At 43.6% G+C, this 24,593-nt stretch overlaps 1 protein-coding gene and 1 long non-coding RNA gene across 11 annotated transcripts in view; one reads left to right on the forward strand and one right to left on the reverse strand.

Moving 5' to 3' along the window:
• Window positions 1–10,010, forward strand: part of LOC112531516 — a 28,178-nt gene extending 18,168 nt beyond the window's left edge. For 4 of the 8 annotated variants that reach the window (XR_005843669.2, XR_005843670.2, XR_005843672.2 and 1 more), the window contains 2 exons: window positions 256–621; window positions 6,480–7,611. This is a non-coding gene — a long non-coding RNA (uncharacterized LOC112531516). Of the gene's footprint in view, window positions 1–255; window positions 4,623–6,479; window positions 8,510–8,635 lie in introns of those variants that run through there. The other 4 variants (XR_005843673.2, XR_005843674.2, XR_005843676.2 and 1 more) reach the window with 4 other exon arrangements.
• Window positions 1–10,051, reverse strand: part of FHL2 (four and a half LIM domains 2) — a 39,351-nt gene extending 29,300 nt beyond the window's left edge. For all 3 annotated transcript variants that reach the window (XM_004938513.5, XM_004938512.5, XM_046899120.1), the window contains exon 1: window positions 10,006–10,051. The gene's annotated coding sequence lies outside the window, so the exon portion shown is untranslated. The remainder of the gene's footprint in view (window positions 1–10,005) is intronic.
• Between the last annotated feature and the right edge of the window lie 14,542 nt (window positions 10,052–24,593).

The raw sequence follows: 24,593 nt of genomic DNA on the forward strand, positions 1-24,593 counted from the left end.
AAGTAAGAAGTATCAGGGTTTCACAAACTCTGAACAAAGTACAGACCCCCCTGGACAATCCATTAAATCCACTGTAACCAAAGAAGGGTACCTTTACATGCACTGGAAGTCTGCCTAATTTAGGTTGATGCACAGCTTTTATAAGGATGCTTAGCCTAAGCCAGGGTGAAAAGCTTAGTATTTTAGAAATTCCAAACTAATATAGAAAAAAAATATTTACAGTGTTTTCTTTCTTAACATATTTTCCACCAACAGTTTTAACAATTTTCGTCAGTGAATTTAGAGTAAGATGCCATGGCTCAGTAGCACTGAAGATCTTCTGTTTTTGTATAGAAGACATCATCTTCAGAAGGAAAATGTGCAGTTATCCATATTGCATGATGTTATATGTTCATCAAGTCCTCCACTAGACAAGCAGCCTTGTCAGAAGAGACATCCTGCATCCTCACGGTTTAAAAGCCCATAAAAACCACTCCGGGCTAATGGAAGCCCATTGAACAAGCCCCGAAGACACAGATGTGTTGTGCAGACCAGCCATCCTGGAGCACCATCACCAGGCTGCTGGCCAAGTGAAGAAGAAACCATGAAGAGTGGTATCAAAGATATCAAGGAGAGTGGAAGGTAGCAATTCTTGTTATGGAGTGCAGTTCTTTCCTTCCCTGCTTCCTCTACCAATGTTTCTTCTTCTTTCCCCCTTATAGTGAACAGATGGTGACTCTATTTCCAAGGAAATCAGAACGAAACATTTCGTTTTCTGCCATCCTCACACCTCCTTGGTCTCTAAGTGTTCCCTAAGCCCCTCAGCTCTGTGGTTGGTTTATCTATGACCACCAGGGACAGAGAGCCCAATTTCACACTTCTGGAAGTGCCACAGGATCAAGAGACAAGAGCTTCTGGCAAGAGTTGAGTGGTCTTTAGAAGTGCTAATTTTCACGACACTCCTAGGCACAGAGCTTTATTAAAATAATCTTAAAAATGAGGATGAGAAAGCATTTCTTCTCCGCTTTGTTGCTCAGAAGTATTTTCTCTGTATGTTGTAGAGGACACCCAGGTAACAGTGCAGAGCCCGATGTGGAGGAGCTTTTGCTTTTTTCCTCTCCTCTGGATTCAGCTTGATTTCCATGCGTGGCCCTGCTTATGACAGATGGGAAGAGGCTTTTGGGTTTCCTACCCTTGCAGATGGAACCTGAACTGTCAATTTACTACAGAGCTCACAGTAATTGCTGGTCTTCTGAATTGGCAAATGCTACCCCTTAATTAAGGCTTTATTCATTTTGGTATAATCATGATTTACAGTTCCCTGTTTCAGACATATGAAACAAGCACACTGTGATTGTTCCAAAAGCCTAATCACTCTGTATTTTTGATAGCACAAGAGACATGCAATGCTATACAAAATAGCTCACATACCTAGGCACTTCCCTCAGTGTTCCCACTGAGCTCTAGCGTTTTTAGGCAAAGCCCCTTTCCAGAATCCTCCCCCGCTCGCTGCTCCACTACCCACGGTTTCTCCTCCAAAACATTAGTCCTGAGAGAATATTTTCCTCCTGCTCCCCTGAATGCCTTTTAAGCCTGCATCCCTGACATCTTTTATGACCCTTTAGAGAGCCAACAACAATGTTTGTAGCTGCCACTTCCTGTTATCAGACATGCCGTGTCCCAGGGAACTTCTGAGCAAACAGATTCATAAAACGGAGCGGTTGGCAGGCACCTTGAGAACTCACCAAACTCATTCCCAAGGCATGATCAACAACATCTAACTCATTCCTGGCAGGCCTTTGTCTAAGCTGCCCCTAAAGATTAAGGTTGGAACTCAATAACTTCTGTAGCTTCCAATGTCTAATGCGGATAAGTTTTGACAATCTATCACAGATGTAAAAAAGAAAGAAACAGCATTCAGACTATAGTTTGCAGTCTAACTAGAATGCTTGTAAAGCATAACTGGTGTCAGATAGAACTAGCAATATGAAGATTGCTGAACAGAAGGATTCCTCCAACTCATTATCCCACCCTATTGGTCTAAGAAATGCCTTGGGAAGAAATTAAGAATAGCTTGTAGTAATATCTCCTCTTAATACTCCCCCAGCTTCTCACAACATTTGGGTCAGGGGTTTCTCAACTGGAAGGCAATATCTGTACTGAATATCACTTTCACAGCCTTGCATAATTACCTACCGGTCCCATGAAAAATTCAATATTCACAGTTTACTGTAACAGGTAGGTCTACTCTATGTTGTTGAAGAACCACCTCCCTGTGTTTACTTTGAACATATTAACCATTAGCTTTCTAGATCTTACATTTGTAGAACTAATTAGTAACAGATTTTTACTCACACTTTACAGGCTGCTCATGTCTTTATTCATCTTTATCATATCTACTCTCAGCCAATTCTCTCCTAGGCTGGAGAGTCTACTCTGTATGATATCTACTTCCTGTGTTTTATCATCCTTCCCCCAGCTGTTTCCAATATAGCAATTTGCTTTCTCAGATTAAATGACAGAACATTAACATTCAAATAGCTTTTTGGCTATTTTTGACCACTAAGCAATTATTTTCATAAATCTACATAACTCCCAGCTTTCCTACCCAGGTAGTCAGCTCAGAATCATTACTTTATAGATAAAGTTCTGTTTTTCCTCACATGCACTGTCTTATGCACATCTGCTTTCAGTTTACGATGCTACTGCAATGTCTGATCGCTCTGTTCCCTAAGATCCTCAGTCTTGGTAGAATTCCGCTATTGATCTCCCTTTACTGCAAGAGTTGCCTTTACATCTTTCAATCAACTTAATGCAATCTATGCAGAGATCTTCCTTCTTATTCCATGACTACTTACATGTTTTTTAAGGGCATTGGATGAGAGGCCTTCTTGAATATGTGGGAAAGCACAAGTAAGTAGAGAGTGCCAATCAAAGATTTCCTTCATCTGCATGCTTCTTGTCACCTTACAGGAACTCGATGGATTTGTAAAGCTTGACTTCCCTTTATAAAACTGTACTGTATTTCTCACAGTGCGTCATATTTACCTTTCTCTCTATCCTGCTGATTCATTTTTGCTAAACTTATCATATTTGCCAGGATCTGATTTTTCCACTTTCTCTTGGAATCATTTTTAAAAGCTGGCATTGCATTAGCTACTTTCAGGTGCTCAAATCTAAGCCTGTTTTAAATTAGAGGATGTGCAGTATACTTATTTCAGCTGTTTCATCACTGAGTCCCTTTAGATGTCTTGGGTGAACACCATCTGGTTCTAACATTTTCTTCCTATACATTTTGTTTATTTGCTCCATTCCTCTTCTATAGACAGTTGAGCTTGAAATAGATCCTCTGATGATACCCATATGGAAGTGTTATGCTGCAGGAAACTCTCCAGAGCAGAATAAATAAATAAATAAAATCATTTATTTTATTCTGCTACAGTTTTCTGTTTCCTGAGATCTCCTTTTATGCTCTGCTTATCTATTTGTCCTGACATTCTCCATGACATTCAACTTGCCTTGAATTCAAGAGGAGCATACAGTTGCAAATCACTTCCCAGATTACTTCTGAATCATAATATTTTGATGTAAGTAGAAAGAGTTCCCCTCTTTGATTTGAGTATGACTAGGGATACTCTGGTTTTCAGATAGATTCTTCTGTAAGGCAACAGTTATTTTTCAGCTCAACACCATTTATATATTCTGCACACCTTCTGAAGGGGTTGGAGATGTAGGCTCAGACATATATTATGTTTCAAAATATGAGTTTAGATTGTGCACTTTGAAGTGGAGTCCTTGCTGTTGACTGTTGTAGGTCTGTGCTTACTTTGAACCCTGTAAGTGTTTAGGCTCTTCAAATAACACAATTAAAGCAATCACTTGGTTGCTGATGTGAATTTCACGTCTGACGCTTCACACAGACCTGAAAGAAAAAAAATACTACCCATTGCCAGCCAGATAGACAGGTGGATTGTGTTTGTCCCTGACAAGTTTGTATTCACATGGCTTTCTGGCAGACTTACCTTCTTAATGTGAATGAAATTCACGTTCTGAGTAAAATGAAATAAAGAATGGATGAACAAACTGTTCCTGCATTCTGAAACCTTCTGCCTGTGCCAATGACAGAGAGATTACCCATCCCTCCACCCCTCTGCTCTCCCTGCCTGCATCCGTATCAGTAGACCTTGCTGGCCTTGCTGGTGGTGGAAGACGGACAGTCCAAAATGAGAAACATCAGTGTCCTAGTTGACCAACACTAAGTGGTATCACAGTCACACAGGTGTTTTGGGAAGTTCAGTAAAAATAGTCAGGAATGCAAGGCTAACGCAGCATCAGTCAAGAAAGCACCGGTCATCATGCAAAACCTCTTCTAAGCACACAAGACTTCTTGATGTTGCCATCATAATCTGTAATTTTTCAGAGACTTTCAATTCTGAACACATAGGTGAACTGAAAATGCTTCAGTTGGCTGAATGACTATCGTCACTACAAATTTTCAAATAGATTTTTGTCTTTTTTCACGCTGTAGATAATTGAGCTAGTGGAATCAGCGATCTAGAAAACTATCACAATTCAATCCCTGGTTCTCTGTTTCTTAGCTCTGTCATAAACCTTTGTTTCAGAATAAATGTTTTCACACCCTTTTTGTTTTGAGAGGCAAGGTCATTTCTGCAGACTATTGCACTCCATTACAGTCCTACTGAGATACAATAAAATCCTAACAAAATATTTCCACTTCTTACACCAGTACAGTTACTGACTTCACCAGACAAGCTTTCCATTCATCTGACATGCTCTTTCCTATGCTTAGGATCTCAGTTCACTATCTGGAAGCGTATTTTCAGGAGTTCTTACAGGATAAGGATAGTCGTGATTCACCTCATGACTCTCCAGTGTCCAAGAATTCACTAGTTAACAAGGAAACCAATACAAAACGTGAAAAGGACAAAGGAGAAATATGAGAAGCAAGACTGACACAGATCTTACTATGGAGAATCAAAGTTACTAAAGCACCTTGGGCTATACAGGTAGAAAGGGAGAGAGATGTTGTAGAGTAGTCAGAGACTTGTGATAACACTGTCTACTCCTTGATAAAGAAAATGTATAACTCATGCAAATAGTTTATGGTAGTATCCATTTCATGTAATTTTAACTAACCAAATGCTAGCAAACAAAATGAGCCATCCTGATCCCACTGTAGTGGATATGGAAAGAGAGGCATCTACACGAGGTGGTTCATTAGACATTTACTGAAGAAGAAATGAACTGCCATGTAGATGTGATTTTCTTTCCCCATTGATTCTAGAGTGAACTTAGACACCTGGCTTAGACACTTAACCTTTGTTAGCCAAAGTAGGACAGCCTTGTCCAGGAGTGGAATTCACACACCAGAATTCCACAGTTGTATTCCCCCCCTAGTTAATTGAGCAGAGCTGGGCACAACATGAAGGTGTTCAAGACCAGGTTGAATGGGGCCTTGGGCAACCTGATCTAATGCTTGATCTAGTGGGTGGCAAACCTGCCCATAGCAGGGGGATTGGAACTGGATGATATTTGAAGTCCTTTCCAGCCCAAGCCATTCTATGATTCTATTGTTCTATAAACATTGCTCATGCTGGCTTGAGGACTTTTATTCAGCTGAAAGGAAGAAAAGACAAAATCTCTCTCCCAGACATTAATCTTGGAGCCTTAGGTCACTGCAGCCTGGAGTTGGGTCTCACAGCCTGCCCATCCTCACCACACTAGTCTGGTCTTGGATCCAGCCCTTTCTTCTCATTTCTAAATTAGGGAAAGATACTACTTTTCTCCTCTAAAAAGAATGTTGTGAGAAGAAATAAACTGTAAAGCAGCTTGACGTTACAAAAAGCAAACCAAACGAGTACCCAGCACAGAAAGCATTTGTCCTGTGTTCATTCAAACTCCTGACCTGAAGTTTAAACACAGAATTTGAAAACTACCACAAACAGGAATTATTCTAACAGATTCCTATCTTTTATCATTCTGTACCAGGAGTGCCGTGCTGGTGTTAGCACCTCTTTCTCGTTTTAAGTGGTGTTTGAGCCTGTGGAGTGGCATGCTGCCCTCTGTGCCTGCATTTCCAAACACTACCAGCACTGGGGGCTGTGGGGAGTGCTGCTCTGAGACAGTCAACGGACTTCATGCATAGGAAATCAGGATACTCAGTATTTAAAAGATGGGATGAGTGACAGAATAATGGGCTTCTGTGCGGTGGTATCTGAGGTCGGCAGGTATCCTTGTTTTCGTATGGTAATCTCCATGCAGGCAGGGCCTTGCTTCCCTAGCTGCAGACTACCAGAAAGGAATGCAGTTACCTATTTTCCTCCAAAAGAAAGTATGCAAATTTCTAGTAAGTCTACAGAGAAAATCTGTTAAACTTGACAGGGGAATACACTGATTTGAAAGCTCACTGGCTTTGTTTCCTATGCGTTTGAAACAATTCCTTTTCCCACATCTTTACTCATTCTACCTTTTTTTTACAGAGGTTTTCCCTCTCATTTGTTGTGATATGAAAATTTCACTGAGATAGTCGGAAAAATTAACCACAGAAGAAAACCTGTACAAGTGGCTTCACACGAAATACCACTGAAAATATAACGCAGAATAGACAAGAAGTATCTTCTAGCTCCTTCAGTTCCACGGCTTCTCAGCGGCACTTGTAATGGTGGCCAGTAAATCAACAGAAACATCCTGAGAAGTTGAAGGATCTCTTTAAAATGTGTACTGTGAGTGTTCCTTCCATGTTTGTGTCAGAATGAGCTGAGCAAAGCCAGGCAGGATTGCTCAAACAACTTTCAGAAAAATGAGGACTCCATGTAATACGACCTATGCCTCTCTGAGCTAATCAGCGTTAGATGATGAACACTGTTGAAACTGTCTGACATTTGTCAGTGTGAAGCTGTACTCACTGAGACAGAAAGCCAGAGATAAAATACTGAAGCCAGTAATAACTCATCTAACTGAAAAACAACAGCGTCTGAAGCATTCAGATCGCCTGCGCTCCGGTTAGACAATACACAGATATGAAACAAGGAAAACTTGTAACAAAAAAATGTGAAAACCGTTTGCTGAGACAAATCTACACAAATATAGCACTACAAAAATTAGAAAGAAAAGGAGAAAATCTGAGGTTTTAAAAAAAAACAGTGAAGGTTTCTGAGAAAATTCCCATTGCTTTCAGTGGTGTGAGGATTTCACTCCCAAGTCAGTCTTTACATTCCCTTTCTTCTCTAGCTTTCTTCCTTGTAAAAATGGCCTTTTATATTTTCTGCATTAAGGAAGTGTTTGAATGAGTCTACCCACTCCCAGCCTCCTGCCAGCTGCAATCAAAAGTCTGCATTGTTCTGACGGTTTGCTGTTTGGAAAGGAATAAGTAAAGATATTCACCCGTTAATCATATATTAAAATGCTACGTAAGAACAAAGTATTATTGTTGGAAAGACTGCCTTCAGCATGGGTTCACTTTGGGAACAAGCTTTTGGTCTTTTTGTTTTATTTCACTTTTAAATTCAAATCCAGTGAAAAATCTGCACTAGTATGCATGTTCCTGCATTTTTTTCAAGCTAAATATCTTTGGCCAATGTTTAAAAAAACACAAAAAAACCCAACAGACAACAATGATGTTTTGCTGCACATGATTGGAATGCTACTTTTGCTTCTTGTTTGTTTTTTAAGGGGGAACTGCCAGTATAGCAACGATGATAATTTAACACTAAGAGTCCAACCAGAATAATTGTTTTATTCCTATTGTTTTAGTCTGAGGCCTGAATGATAGACAAAGAATTTGCGGACATTAGAAAATTTCAAGCATGGGGGAGGTGGAACTACTCTATTTTAAAATGTAATTTTCATGCACAACTTCTTCAGTGCACAATTTACTACACAGGCACATTAGTTGAACATAATTGCAGGATCCTGGGAAAAAAAAAAATGGCCAAGGGGAGCAGCAAGTCTGCCTAGGGCAGCTCCCAACATATGCTGGTGGCCCACTCTGAGCCAACACTGTGATCGTTGGTGGGAAGTGCTGCAGCCAATTTACAAAACTCATTTCGCCAGTACTGGGGACAAGCAGACCAGAGGTGTGTACGGAACTGAGCAGGACAGACTATAACTGCAGTAGAACAGAGGGATGTGCAGAGGCACCAGCAGTGGTGTTTGAAGAAGTTAAGCCTTCTAAAGCATTCTTGAGGGGATAATAAGCGTCTAGATAAGATAGACATGCGTGCAGACTATTTGGTATTTATCACTCCTTTCTACTTCTGATGAAATTATGTGCTGTTCTTTGCATAAAAGATGGAAGAGGCTTGTTCTTAAGCTCGCTGTCTCAACACAGCCTGCACCAATGGTCACAGCCTCCTGCCAGAGGAAGCCTGGAGAGCTCATCCAGCTGAGACATGCTAACTGAGGACAAACACACTGGCAATGCCCTCTGCAGAGGAAGATGGAAATGTGGAAGCTGACTTGTAGGCCACATCTATGTCATGAATCAGAGAAGACCTCAGGGTACTCCCAGGTATTGCGACCCATTGATCACTCTAGCCAGCTGAGCAAACATCAGCTTGGGTTCTCCCAACTGGGAATAGTTTGGGAGTCAGCCCCATCTATGTGGCTATTTTTGGTTGTTGTATTTTTGATACAGGGAGCATGTAATGGCACAGACATGGACCCAGAGCATTGCAGAGGGTATTGCATGTACTGCTGTGATGGGGGCAGAGACAGCCCTGAGACTGAATTCAACTTTCTCCACATTGATGGGCCCAATTAACACTTGATGTGAATATCCACATCCCAGCTAAAGTCAGTAGATCTCCAGAAGTTTGGGATCAACTAAGGGCCTACCCTTTTGCCTTTTAAATCTTCACTTAGGCTCAATTCCTAGTGCTTTGAAGTGATGTGACAATTCATATGAGCCTTAGGTTTGGGTCAGCCAGAGTTGATGGGGACCTGAGGTCCTGTCAAAGCCTACTGAACAATGGTTGCTCAGTATTTTGGAAAACAACAACAACAACAAAAAAAACAACAAAACAATTCATTTCATTTCCTAACACAATAAACAAACTCTAGTGTAAAATGTGATAGTTTTAGTTCTTGGGCTAAAAATAAATATTTATTACCTTTGTATCATTCTTTGTGGTCGTTGGATGAAAGAGCCTTTCCTTATAAGGATTTTTATGTTAAAAATGTGTGCATAAATTCATCCAAACACATATATACATGTGCACAAACAATCTTGTTTTTCCAAAGAGGTCTTCTTTTATCGGCTTCATTCGAAAATTAATGCTCTCATGAGATGAGGTTAAAAGTAATTTAATGTAACAATGGCCTGATAATTGGCATTTGGCAGTTATTGCTAATGCTATTTTATAGTCTGGTTCTGAAGAATTCGTGCTTTGACACACAGACATATTTTAGTGCTTTTCTTTCTTTTCCCTCTTCACACAGCTGCTGTAACCCATATCAAGCAATTGTTTAAACAAGAAATCAACAAGCATCGCTCGTAATTTGGCTTTCTTTCCTTGCAGGGTGTTAGGAAATAGTCTCAAAGAGGGAAAAAATAAAATGTTCCTTCTGCCCTCTTTTTTTTCCCACTTTCATAACGAAGAAAATGCTGATAGAGAGGAAAAAAGAAAACTAATCACACGCTTTCCGCCTGAAGTCATTCAGTTTCCTATTCAAACCAGGAAAGTGTCTATAGTTAGACATGGTTGTATTCCTTGAGAACATGGAAACATGACAGCATATTATTAGTGCAGAAACTAAAGAGCAGCTGCTATTTAGCACCTGGTTCCCAACAGCGGGCTGGAAATACAAAGTCAGATGCTCTGTATGTGCCCTGGAAACAAGGAATGAACAAACAACCTAAAATCCCCTTTTCCGGTAAGAAAGAAGCCCTCCCCTTGTGATATCTGCCCAAAGCCCTGAGAAACTTCCAGCCCCTGTTGCAGAGGGAAGGTGAAAAGGAGAAAAAGGGCCAAAGGATGGTAAAACCCAGACTGGTCACTGCCTTACCTTGCTGCAGCTCGGTGGTGCCTCTGTTTGTGAGCGCGCGAAGGATGGGAGCAAACACAGGGACTTGCGGCTTTATTGGATTACCCACACTATGTATTTAGTAATTAGACAGTTAGACATTTGTACTTCAGATGAGCTATAAATATAATATTTCCAGAGCCCCCGGCACCCAGAGCAGATAAGGACTGCAGCACCTCTGTGCCACCGGCCTTTTAAGGCATCACAGATATAGCAACACAAGGCCCCCAATGGAAAGAGCTGCTGTGCTCCTGACCTGCTCCATTTGAGAGTGCTGGATCTCAAAATACACTCACCTACTTTCAGGAGCTCCTGCAAGTGTCCCTCAGAAAGCCAGCACTATTGTATGATTTGATATTTTCACTGAGCTACAAGCAACTCTAACTTCTCGATCAGATTATTCCCCAAGGCTCTGGGATTAACACAAATGCCAGCTGCTCTGTGGATGCCGTGAACTCCAGATCCCCTCCATCTGATGGTCTGTCCATCCCAGGTATACAGCCTCATTGCAGGGTGGTCTGTCTGCCTCATTCTGCCCTGTTTGATCCCAGGGGAAGATAGCGCCAATGCTGCCACTTCCCAGCAAGAAAAGAGCGTTAGTGATCAGCCTGAGGTCACAAATCCGTGGGTGTGGGCAGGGGCCCCACAGCTCAGGAGCCTGCTCTCCCCTCTGGGCCCCCTGCCCGCTGTGAGGGAGGTGTAGAGCTTGGTTAGGGGGCACTCACACATCTAAGGAATGAGAGATTAGAGGTGAAAGAGAGGGCTTTTGGCAGATCCTGTGGGCACAGCCCTTCTGGCTGCAAAGATGAAACTGCCCAGGCAAGGCTCAGTGCAGAATCAGGACTGCAGCCTAGCTCTTTGCCCATACTGGATCCATCTCTGTCTTTTGATGTGTTTCTGCAGAGCAAGATGCAGCACAGTTGTGGTCCTTGATCAGAATGTTGTACTATTTTAAGGTGCTTTTTAGGAGAAGAAAAGGTAATCCTCTTCAACACACAGATGAAGAGCAAGCATTGGGCAACCTCTACATGCAGGAAAATGACTCTCCCTTACACGGCAACATATGTCTCAGAAGAAATACTATGCTTTTAAACCAAGATTATCTGTTGTTTCTTCTCCTGACTGAAGCAGGATTATCTGCCATCAATCTCCCTGTTGGATTTATCTGTTACTTCCACAGTCCCAAAGAATGCCCCATTCTCTACATCTCCCTCTCTTCACAGTGTTGATAGTTCAATAGTTTTTAGGAGGTCATGTCACCTCCCACCTCTTCTCTGAACACTTTGTTTGGTCAAGCTGTGGAGACTGGATACGGACACAAAATGTGTGCCAGGGTTTTTGACATGACAAATGGATTTATGGTTTGATTTGGAGCCCAGTCAGGTTTTATGGTTTTAATGCCAAACCAATCAGAAGTAGGCATTTGAAGGGTTCATCCTGACATAAAAAAGCTCATAGCAAAATGTCTTCAACCCCTGCCAAGCAACATAATTTGACAGCGTGAGTTCAAGTCTCCTGGAACAGTTGACATCTGCCTTTGTCCATACGAAACCTCCCAGCTTCCAAGCAGCATGGCCTAGGAGCACTGCCTAGAGACTCAGCTTAGGGAGATATGAGAAATATCCTGCAGTTTCTTGATGAAAATATTGTTCATCCAAGAGTTAGCAGCCTTTTGCCACATGTTCCTGTAGCTACTGTGTAAACAGTCCCTTCTTATTTCCCAGAACAATAAACAGTTACGAAAAGCTGTATAATCAGCAAAAATGTGGTAGTTAGGACATATGTTTGGACAGCTCTGGATAGCCTCAGCCTTTTCATGTTAGCCAATTTTTTTGTTTGATTCAAAGATCTGGGCCAATTTGTAAGAATACCCTGTAGAAAAGACAGTGGTCCCCTGCCCCCTCTAGGCACTCTGGGCACTGGTGACAGTTTAATCTCCAGTTGTCAGCTTGATTACAGAGAGCATTTGGATCTGGTGTAAACATCAAGAAACTGGGGATGATATTAGGGTGATTATGGCTCCCTGATAGATCCTTCTCTGGACGTGCTACACGGCCTCAATGTCTTTCTTGCAGTGAGGGTTCCAAAGCTGAACACAGCACTCAAGGTGCAGCCTCACCAGTGCCGAGTACAGAGGGATGATCACCTCCCCGCTCCTGCTGGCAACACTATTTCTGATATGACTAGCACCCCATTTAAACTGTTCCAGTTTTATTAGGGGCACTACTTTACTCCTTGATGACGCAGATTGTGAGGCAGCCACTCTGTGGCCCCGTCACCATTTACAAGGATCAGTAGCACCAGAGCCAGCCCCACTGCCCACAGGGCTGAAGGGAGGACATAGAGCAAGAATTTCAGCTGATCCTCTGTTCTGAGGCAAGGGAAGGTGTGCTAGAATAGCTGTTTTCTATGCCTTTTGAATGCAAAGGAAATGCTGCAAGCTTTAAAGCACTGCCACCGTGGGAACTTCATCAAGGTCCTGTAATCCAGTCATTACTGGATTACATTACTGGGGTTAGAAGCTCTATCACTGACCCTCACCATGAGGACTCGTCCTGCTATTCTTTGCAAATCACAGGAGATGCCAGCGCCTGGGCAGCCTAGAAGGATGTAAATCTTCAGCACAGCTTTAACATGAAAATCTCAGCGGCTTGTCCCAGTACTGTCTTTTCTACAGGAAGATCTCTGCTGAAAGATATCCATGGGAATCTGACCTTGCTGTTCTGACATTTGTGCTCATAGCAGGTAGCGCAGGGATTAAAAATGTGTTGTGATGCCTTTGAGCCTTTAACCTAATTTGGGGGTTTAGAGATAGGTGCATATGATACTGACTGCCAGAGACTTAACAGCAGAGCCAGAGTGGAAGAGGGAGCCTGCAGAGATGTTGCCAGTGGCCAATATTTTGCAAACACGTGTGGTGAGGAAGATGGGATTAGCATTTGTCATTAGGAATGGGGGGATTCAGATGTTCTACTGAGCCATCAGCCTGTTTGCTTGTTCTCCCCCCTTGTACCCAGAAGTCATCTCTGCTCCTCTTCCAAATGAAACATTTTAGCATAAGTGCAAAGGAGGACCTGCATTTGAGCTCCAGAAAACAGACAAGATTCTCATAGGAAGCAGCCCAATGTGTATGACTTCTGAGGATCTGGCTTCTGCCTGGCTTCCCCTCCTGCCCTATGGTTTGAGCTGAGGCTCCAAGAGGATGTAATCACTGCAAAGCTAAGTACAAGATGAAATGCTTGGAGCCCTTTGACTTCTTGTTTTCCATGCCCACTGTCATCAGCAGTTCAGCTCACCCACTTTTTGCCATCCAAAGCTGACATCTTGTGCAAGGTAGTTATCTGCGTGCTTTCAGTTTGGTGGAGGTGCCCATGCTGCTGACTGCAGAGGGAGGTAAATAGCTCACAGCAGTCAGCTAACTTCTGATGACTATAGCTCTGGGAAATGCTCTGCATGCAGTGTGTCCTTCTTGTACAAGATGTCCTTCTTGTAGTGTGACACAAAAATGCCCGTGGTGGGCCCAGACCATTTTCTTGCTTCCAGCCAAATAGTTCTCAATTGAGAACAGATATTTCCCAGAATTCTCCACCGAATTTCCACAGATTTTGACCTGGGGACTGCCTGAGACTGAAGCAAACTGTGTTCAATGACCTCGATGATTTGTTTTTTATTTTCAATGAATTTCTGAGCTGATTTTGAACCCAAATGCTTGGGGAGTTTAAAACCTACCATGCCCAGTCAGAGCAGCTCACGCCCCTCCAAAGTCAATGATGCAGATGAGCCTCAACTTGAAAATTCAGACACCCAACACCTCTAAATCCAAACTTCTATTGGAAAGTCTATGGATCCTTCCTCTTTGTCCCTTCTCCATCCCCTTCCCCACTCACACCAACATGGACTGATCCATCCTCAGTCTACACTGCTGCCTTCCTGCCCCTCTGTAATGGCCCTGTTTGAGGCTACACTTTGCACATCCAGTGACAACTGCCTCACGTAAAGGGAGGACAGGACTGTGCCTCTTTAGACAGAGGGAGCCGTAGATGTATTTTCAGAGTGCAAACAAGGTTGGAAAAGAACTCATTTCTTCATTACTCCTCCATTTATGTGCCCAGCAAATGTTACAGCACACAAAAGGCTACTGCTCCTCGCAGCTGTTTCATGGCCCCCACGTCTGCCCTTTCCCATTTTGGCTGAAATAGTTATTCACTCTGCACTAGCTGCTGTTTTTGGATCACGCTAAGACTTCTTCAGTCCAAAACTAAATCTACCCTCATAAGCCACCAACCTAAGTCCTAATAAATCTCAGCAGGTTTCACTTAACTACAGGCAGAGATATAACTATGTGTGGGTGGCAGGGACAAAATGATCCAAGGGATTACCTGAGTTCAGAGCAGATGGGGGAAGCAGTCCCAGTAACACTGAATTTCCATGCCCTATTTGCGAACTCACCTGCCCATCTGAATTAACATCTTTATCACCCTGCACCTCACTCTGCTGGTGAGTACAAGTACACATGCAAAAGAAACTTCCAGGACTCCTTTCAGAAGAGGGGCGTTTTCCCATGAGATAACTGTTATCTGAGAGAAGTACAGCTTCGAGAAGCTAGCAGTGAAAGTTGGGAATTGCCACAAGCAACTGAAGAAAGCGACAGCACTGCTTTACCTGCTCTCAGTGCATGCTTGCATGTATGGATAAGGAATTTCAGCCTAAGCAGTTTTATTTTGGCATATAGAAGAGACTAAAGCAGACTTTTGTAATAGAAGATATGGATTGCCTTAAGCATAGGTATAATCACCAGCGTGCCCCTAATAAGTAATAACAAACCCAGTTCTGGCATTAACTCACTGTATGACCTTGGCCATGACACATCCATGTTATCAAAACTGGCAAGTGCGTGCAGGTCCCACTGAAGGGCAGGGGAGCTGCAAGTGCTGAGCACTTTGCAAAATCATATTAAGTTCCCAGAGTCTCAGATTTCCCACTTCTAGGGGAAGCTATGAGAGATTGTTGCTGAGAACAGGGAGGGAGGGAGGGAGGGAGGGAGGAAGGAAGGAAGGAAGGAAGGAAGGAAGGAAGGAAGGGAGGGAGGGAGGGAGGGAGGGAGGGAGGGAGGGAGGGAGGAAAAGGCCCACCTTAGGGGGATGGAGAGTTTTCCAGACCTTGAGGGCCATTAGAAGAATCATAGAATCATAGAACATCCTGATCCACAAGGATCATTGAGTCCGACTCCTGGCCCCACACAAGACCACCCAACATTCAGACCATGTGACTGAGAGTGGTACACAAACGCTCCTTGAACTCCACCACTCGGGGCCATGCCCACCGCCCTGTGGTGCAGCCCCTTTCCCTCACCCGCAGCTGCCCCTCCCCTGACAGCTCCATGCCGTTCCCTCGGGCCCTGTCGCTGTCACACAGAGCAGAGCTCAGCGCTGCCCCTCCGCTCCCTGTGAGGAGCTGCAGCCGCCATGAGGCCTTCCCTCAGCTCCTCTGCTCTGCGCTGAGCACACCGAGAGGCTTCAGCTGCTCCTCGCACACCTTGCCCTACAGACTCTTCACCATCTCTGTCGCCCTTCCATCATGAGCACTTTTCCCAGCAAAAAGCTATCATTGGCTGTGATAGCCCCTTGTTTGCTTCTTCTGCTTCAGGACGCATGCTGGGTGGGAGCCTGGATGTGAGCTGCAGGGAAACAGCTCCCTTTTGCTGTTTTGAAGAAGTGTATAAGCCACTTTGAAGTCTCTGGAGAGCTTGGCTGATCTGGCTCAAAGTTGGGTCTGTGACTTTTTTTTCTAATAATGTGGGGATTTTTCCAATTTCATTAACAATTCTGCCTACCTCACAACAAAACTGTTCCCTCTGCATGAACTACATCACAATCACTAGGCTGTTCTTAGGACATATTAGATAGGAATTCAGCTATAAAGTTAGTATGACCACAGTATTACCTTCAAAGGCACTTCCCAAAGCAGTGCAAAAGAAGAAACTGATGACACGGCTGGCAGTGGTGATAAATCCAAAATCTTCCACAAAATGTTCAAGCCTTGTATCATCTCTGAGCAGCAGGGAGCAGGGCAGGTGGCTTCCCTCTTTGGCACTGCCTTGGTGAAATTGGAAACAAGCATAGCAGTGCTAACAAATTTTGTTTATAAACAGCAGGTGCTGGCTTCATGGCCTACAAGCTTCCCCTGGAAACCTACCCAGCTGGTTAACTGGTAATTCAATCTTTGCTAGCTGTTCGTTGCAATGCTGATAGAAGCACAACCCAGGGGGACCACATAACTTTTAGGCCACTTAGCACAATGTGAAAAATTTTGCTGGAGAGTCTTGATTAGTCTGGATGCATGTGCCAAAATGAGTATTAAACCTGACACTCACTGGTTCCCCTTCTCCAGATCCTGCGACTATAATAAGCCTCAAATGCTTGTTTTTGCTTTGTTCAGTCACCACTTTGCATCTTTTCTCACCCATCACACGGGAAGGTTTTAGCAGGTTATGTTAATACTTGAGCTGTTCCAGTGATGCCTTTTGTGACAGCTCACAAGAGCTGAAAGGAACTACGCATATTAAAATCGGCACCCTGTTTTTATGGCCAAGATTGTTTCTCAGGCTGCACAGAGAAGCTGACATTTAACCTGACGGCAGCATTTTATGCTCCTCAGTTGAACAGAACTACTCCTATCGTGATCAGAGCTGCTCAGGTTTTTCAAAAGGGATTCAAACGTAAATAATGAGTTATATGGCCAAGCGTTAATTTACAGGCTTTGACAGACATGTTTAGCCATTAAGTGTCTGAGCACAGAAACCAAACGCAAAGCATGCTGAGCGGGGAAGTGACACATCTTTGCTATGTGTGCCCTGTCAGCTGAAACAGCTTAGTTGTTAGCTGCACGCTGATCACAGTATGCAAAGAGGGCTCTGATTTTCTGATGGGGAAAAAAACACACCGTAGTGCCATTTTTATACTGCAAAAAAGATACGCCTACATAAAATATAATGGGAGGATAGTGACGTAGATCCATTCTGCAAATTCTGAGTTCTGTTTTTGCATGTATCCTGACTAAGAATTTTGTGATCCTTTTCTAATTGCCAGCTGTATGCTTCACAGTACCATCATCCAATATAATACTTAGTATTGCAGCCATTTATTTATTTATTTATTTATTTATTTTGCATTTACTCAAGCTCCACCACCTCTTTTTATCTTAGCTTTTACCGTCTGTGCCTCCCCCTCTTCTTCTCCTGTGCCCAGGGCACCAGCCTGCCAGCCACCCCCTGCTGCTCAAGCCATGCGACCCACAGCTCTGTGTCTTTAGCACTCCAGCACTACTTTTCATCCCCCTTCACCTCACCCTCACACCTCCCTGTTCAGCCTGGGCTCCCTAAGGCTCCTCTTCATTTTCTGTGGATGAATGTTCTCACTTCATTCCTCGTTCGTGGAGCTGTGCACAACAGCATGTGCCTGGCACGGTTTTGGCAGGGGCTGCACACTGAGTAAAGAGCTGCAGCCATTGTTCCACAGCTGCTGGAGCACGGCTGTGCCCTGAAAGCAGAAGGCTTGAGGAAAGCAACTCCAATCAATAAATCAACCACCAGGTATGCCCGTGGCTGGAGAAAAGGGCAGCTGTCGAGCATAGCCCAAGCATCTCTTGGACAACTCTTCTGTAAACAAACCTGCCATTTAACATTAGGGCACGGGCATTAAATATTCCACGGAGCGCCCTGCCAGGATGAATTCCAGAGGTTCATGCCTCTCCTTGCTCTGTGCTTGCACTAAACTTGGCTTCTGCTTAGCTGACAGCAGTGCTTCTTTCTGGCTTTCAGAAAGAATGTGCTCCTGTGCATATAAAAAAGAAGATCTTTTTCTCAGTCCCTGTGCAAGCAGCAGGTATTGCTCGTGATTTGCAGTTCATGGGCCTGAACATGTTTGATAGCTGCCAAACCTAGAGGAGTTTGGCAATACCCTATTTAAGGTACAAAAAGAAAGGTCTCCTGGCATTGCAGAGCCTGGAAGCAAGGGGAGACGAGCAAGTAGAAAGAGGGAGAAGTTGTTATCTCTGCCTTGCACTCTGAAGTGCTTGTAGGGAAAAAATAATGTTCAACTCTACACATCATCAAAGTAAATCATAAAACAACACTAGAGCCCAGCGCTGAAAGAGCTCTGTAGTTAGCTTTGCCTTCTGGAGACCAAAATCTAGGGGAAAAAAGATAGAAAGACAGTAATTTCACTAATAACGTCTAATAGAATGGGAGAAGTTATATCTTGAAAAAAGAAAAAAAAAAAAGAAGAAAAAAAAAGGAAGAAAAAAGTCTCAGTGCTGCAGAAGAGGTACTGAGCAGCACTGGTGAGGGTGAGGCTGCACCTGGAGCACTGTGCCCAGTGCTGGGTACTCCAGGACGTGGGTCTACTGGAGAGAGTCCAGCGCAGGGACACCAAGAGGATGAAAGGAGAGGCTGAGAGAGCTGGAACTGTTCAGCCTTGAGAAGAGGAAACCACCTTGTTTACTAAGAGGACTACCCTCCTGTGTAACACTCACCAGCCAGCAGTTCTTGTGCAAGCAAAGTAACCTGTAGGTCAGAATCACTCTTCACAGGCATGAGATCAAGTTAAGGACAAACAACCCAAGATTATTCTTACCGATGCTGATATGGCAGTGGCAAATATGTCTACTAATCTTAAAAAAGAATTGAAAAATTTCCTGTTATGTTTGTCATTAGTGATCTGTTTTGAAAACTGGCAAAGGACAGTAGGCACAATTGTCACATGTGATCCAAACACAGGGATGACTTGATGCAAAATATTGTAAAATTTGGATCCTAGATTTGGAAGAACTTGAAAACAAAACTTTGATAATAGAATATGGAGTAAGATAAATGACTTGAAGTTTTAAAAATATTTTGAGCTTTAAAAGTGACTTCTAGATTTCCAGAATGCTTTCATCTGGTATATCCATACCTTTGAAGGAAGAGAATGTCCTCATAGGGTATTGCAAGGACATCGTTCATGCCAAGCACGTTCATGTTATTGTCATCCTGAAATGATTTGGTTAACATTAATTCTTGTCTCAATTCAGTCCAGGGCTAATTAATTATATGCATTATCGCTGTTCATATGTTTATATCTACCATGATGATTGCTCTCTTGTACATATATATGAGCTAAATAAATAAGAATTGATGCAAGGAGACTTGAATTCTGTTCTGCCTTCAAGGTAGAGTTTTCCTTCACAGTCAGCACACGTAAAGGTAAGCACCACCATGGTGATACTTCTTCCCTGTCTGGGCAGGAAGAGATCCCACCTACCCAGGAGGCATCAGCGCTTTGCAGGTTAGGTGATGGCAACAAATGCAAGAGGTATGAGGGGACAAAAGAGATGTGCAAGGGTATACATATTCCTGAACCAGAATCCCTTCAATGAAATACTTGCTCTGGATCAGATCTTGCTTAAATATGAGTTTCTAGCAGAAAGTTATGCAAGCACGATGAGAGCTTTTTAACTGGTTAAACAGAAAACAGAGAATAATCTGTCTGCAGCTGTAAGCAAAGTCCTCTTTTGTTTCTGCACAGCTGCCTCTAAATAAGGAGATTGTACTGTTGATCTTTGGATTCCTGAATAAATTCATTCCTTACTTTATCTTCAAGCCTGTCTGGCTGGAGGATTGATTTAAGGATAACTGGCAAACCACCGTCATTCCATTCTCAAAGAGGCTATGATTCAGTAAAAATGTGAATGTTGGACCATTCTATAAAAGATTCAAAGCCAGAGGTAGCCAGATATTCCTCTGTGAGCTGCATGGGTCATTTTAAATGATGATAATGACGCTTCTGAACTTGGAAGGGATAATTTTCAGGGTCAGAATATCTCTGGAAAGTGGTCTTTTCCATTTCCTCATGTTTGATATTTTCCCAAGTCACACCGATCCCTCATTTCTCCTCTAGGCATCCTATATTGAGACTCATACGTTTCCACAGTCCCCTGAAAATTGGTAGGAAGTTTTATACAATCCTTAAATTCTCTGTCCCGCGCATACGATACAAAGTCCTGTATCCTGTTAGGCAGTATCTCCCTCTCAGTCAGTTTGCATGGCTGTGTGACTAATTTGGGTGTCCTATTGTGGGAGGGTTCATGATGGGAATGGTCTAATCCATACCCTTTGCAGGGAGCTACATATTCATTGGGCCCGATTTGCACTGGTCAGGTCACTAGAGTGTCCTTGTCTGTCATTTGATCCTTGCCAGTCCTACTAGTGGCTGTGGTTGACCTCTAGTCACACAACATAACACACAGGAATAGTGCTCTTTGGTTGGCTAGTAAAAGCCATGGCCATGCAGATCCTGGCTGCATGGATGCTGTCTAAACCTCTTACGGATCTTTCCTCAGCACACAGGAATAGCTGGATTTCCAGGTCTCCTTGCATTCCTAAGAGAAGGTTTCCACAAGTGATTTGATGGCTTTTATTCTGGAATGTCCAACTCAAAATGCATGAAAGGATCATGATTGTTAGGGGTTCAGATGCTGATGAAATTCATTTCCCTGAAATCTTAATCTCCACGTAGAGCATAGAATCATGGAACATCCTGAATTGGAAGGGACCCACAAAAATCAACAGACTCTATTCCCTTCTCTGAAAGCACAAGTGCCAGATTTATCCTCGGATAATCCAGTAAGTGAAATAACCTCGTCTGCCAAAATTTAATTAAACTATCAGTTTGAAATGTCTGTGTGTAGTATTGAGACTGTGTAGAAAATAGGAGCAGAGATAATTGTGTTAGCTGGGAATAATGAGCCAGCTTACAGTGTGAGACTAGAAAGGTCGATGTTCAGTGTGATCCATGCTGACATATCCTGAGGATATGGTATTAGGCTGATTCAGCTGAGGACTGCTGAAGGACCAAGACTCTGAATTTTCATTTTAAAATGGGCACCCAAGGGCATGCTCCAGATCATTTGCTGTTCCCTAGTGTGACTGTGTGTATTCCTCTAATATCTACTATTGATATTAGTCCTGCCAGTGCTTGATTCTGCATGAGCAAAGCCATTTGTGAGAGGCAGAGAACAAACCTGGGCTTACTGTTGGCAACATCTAGCTCACGGAGATGCTTAGAGACTGACCACAGCTAAAGAAGCATTCACTTTTCTTATTTGCACTCAGATGGCTTTTTTCTTCACTGACATCATGTTTATTGGCACATTGCTCTGCCTAAAGATCACTCCTGTGAGAAAGAGGAGAGCTGTAAGGGAGCTTCATGACAGCTGCACCGTGATCTCAGAAGAGCCGCAGGCTTTCTAAGTCCCCTGTATCCCAGGAGACCACAGACAGTGGTTACCAGCAGCAAACAAGCCTGTGACAGGGTGATAGTGACAGCCTTCTGCTCTGTCCTCCTGGGCCCTTCAGTGCTGCTGTGAGGTATCCCCATCCCCAGCCTCTTCTGGCCAGTTGTTGACACAGGAGGTCTGGTGTCCAGGGGGACACTGCTGAGTGGCCACTAGTGGGGAGAAAGCAGCACCTTCATGCTTGCTTATCCCTTAATGATGTACTTTGAATAAAAGAACATAATGAGGAGTGGTTTTATTGAGGCTCTGCCAAGAGATTGGAATTTATGGCAGCTAATTAATAAAAAAGGTCACTAAAAGGTTTCTTATCTTAAAAGCAACATGGTGTAAAAACTCTTTTTGTTTGCCTAATTCCAGTTCCAAGACCAGATCATAAAACAGGGTAGCTTAAGGTAATCATTATAAAAATACAAATCTTGATTTTCCAACTGTTTTGAAGGTGTTATTTTTAGGACAGTTCCTGTTAAATGTATCTATGTGCTCCTAAGCCAAAAGGATGCAAAAATAAACAAATGTAATGCTTATGAAACGTCAGCATTCTGTCTGGTAGGACTCTCACACCACGAGCCAGTTCTCCTGGGTCTCTCAAAAACTGAGCGGCAAATTAATTCAGCCAGGACACAAACCAGAACAGTGAGACTGATTTTGGACCAGGATCCAACCAGGCAGCAGTGTGGCTCCTGTTAGCCAAAATCAGGAACCACAAACCACTCTCTTCGTCTGCGCTTCCTCATGAGCCACTGGGATAGTCCATGGACCATGTGGAGTTCACAAGCTCTGCTATCAAACTCCTTCAACCACGAACAGTGGCATTTGTTCAGCAAAGACCTTGAGAGCCATGTGCACAGGGCTCTGTGCTTTCCCTCCCTGATGACCCCTCCATTCTCCATCCCGCTGGGAGCATGGCTGCCAGCTGGGCTATGACCTGCACTGGTCTGCAGAAGATCCTGCTGCTCCGTTAATGATCCGTGGGTCCGACAGCCTGCAGGCTGTTGGAAATCACAACAGGGAGAAGAATGTAACATTAAAAATAATCCAGGCATGAGCTGCTGTGGAAAAACAAAACAAAACAAAAATACGTTAAAAATCTCCCACACAACAACACAATATCCTTCTTCTCTCTGCCTGAGCTATTTTCCTGGATCTTTTCAGGAGGAAAAGTCTGTGTAACTTTTCCCCCTTCCAGGCTGCGGGGTAGATTGAAGGTGTGATCCAAATTCCACTGAATTCAGTGGAAAGTTTTCAAGGTCTTCGATTCACGTCTTGAATGCAAGGTGGTAAAAAGCGTGAGCATTCTGCCTTATCCTCAGGGTGAAACCATACATGTCCTAGTAGTGTTGCATGTTAGTGTTATGTGAGTATTTATCTCCTTTTCCCTGTTCCCCCAGCCCATGAGCAGGTTCCTCCAGTGCCACAGTGTCTGAACCTCTTCCTTTCTATGGAGGAGCCAATCAGCAGTGAGGAGAATGAGTCGGGCTCTCTCCTAGCAATTAAACTATCATTTACCAGTAGAGCTGCATGTCACAGGAGTGGTCCTTCTCCTGGTCCTTGTACAGCTTCACCCAGAGCCCTGAGGTTAGCAACCCTGCCTACAGCAGCATTCTGTGGCTAGATGATCTTTAAGGCCCTTTCCAACCTAAGCCATTCTATGATTCTATCATTCCACAATTCTTTGACTCTCTAGCTGCATGACACTTTACCTGTTAACATCGTAAGCCTTTCGATAATGCATTCTTTTCCAGATCTGGCTGAAGAACTCTACAATTTCTACAGAGAGTCGCCAAACTGTCCATCTGGCACAGGCCATTTGTGTTTTGAACTGTCAGCCTTCAGATATGATTCTCCAATATGCAAATAATGTCTGATAGCAAATTTTCAGTGTTGATCTAGTAGATGGGACACTGGTTGACACCTCAGATCAATAGACCTCACCAGACCTGGGTGCCTACAGATGTGAGCCCTAGCATCACAGCTATTAAAGAGGTCAGATAAAGATTTGGCCATAAAAACAACCCCACATGCAGGTAGACAGAATCACAGAATCACAAAATCACAGGGGTTGGAAGGGACCTCAAGAGATCACTGAACCCAACCCCTTGCTAAAGGAGGTACCCTACAGTAGGTTGCACAGGTAGGCATCCAGTTGTGTCTTGAATATCTCCGTAGAAGGAGACTCCACAACCTCTCTGGGCAACCTGTTCCAGTGCTCTGTCACCCTTATCATATTGAAGTTCTTCCGCATGTTAGTATGGAACTTCCTATGTTCCAGTTTTAGGCCATTACTCCTTGACCTATCCTGCACACCACCGAGAAGGGCCTGGCCTCATCCATTTGCCTCCCAACTCCCTTTAGATAATTTATAAACATTAATCAGATCCCCTCTCAGTCTTCTTTTCCCCAGGCTGAACAGACCCAGGTTACACAGCCTTTCCTTATGTGGGAGATGCTCCAGGCCCTTTATCATCTTTGTTGCCCTCCGCTGGACTCGTAAGAGATGCCTGTCTTTTTTTGGACTGGGGAGCCCAGAACGAGACACAGGAGTCTAAATGTGGCCTAACCAGGGCAGAATAGAGTGTGAAGATCACCTCCCTTGACCCGCTGGCCAGTCTCTTTTCAATGTAACCCAGGATCCCATTGGCCTTCTTGGCCACCAGGGCACACTGCTGGCTCACAGCCAACCTGTTGTCCACCAGGACCCCCAGGTCCTTCTCCACAGAGCTCTTCTCCAGAGGTTCAGCACCTAATGTGTACTGATGAATGTGGTTATTCCTCCCCAAGTGCAAGACTCTACACTTGCTCTTGTCAAACTTCATCAGGTTCTTCCCTGCCCAACTCTCCAGTCTGTCTAGGTCTTGTTGAATGCTAGCACAGCCTGCCGGTGTGTCAGCCATTCCTTCCACCTCTGTATCATCAGCAAACTTGCTGAGGGTGGACTCTATCCCTTCATCCAGGTCACTGATGAAGTTGTTGACAAGACTGGACCCAGCATCGACCCCTGCGGAACAAAGCAGAAGAGACTGAGATGATGGGAGCTGTTTTAAACTCCCTGATTCATTTGAATTCCTGTCAGTTAGACCAGATATGCTCCCCAGAGTTTGCTTTGCAAATGGCTGAGGTGAAACTTAGAGACAGCATTGACTCAACAAGATCCATTTGGTGCAGGTTGTGTCTGTCACTGCTCTGGATGAGGTTTACCAAAGCCTCTCACTGGGCCTTTTCACAAAGACACTGAATCATTT

Source organism: Gallus gallus, chromosome 1 (genome assembly GCF_016699485.2).
Source record: "Gallus gallus isolate bGalGal1 chromosome 1, bGalGal1.mat.broiler.GRCg7b, whole genome shotgun sequence".
Taxonomy (NCBI): Eukaryota; Metazoa; Chordata; class Aves; order Galliformes; family Phasianidae; genus Gallus; species Gallus gallus.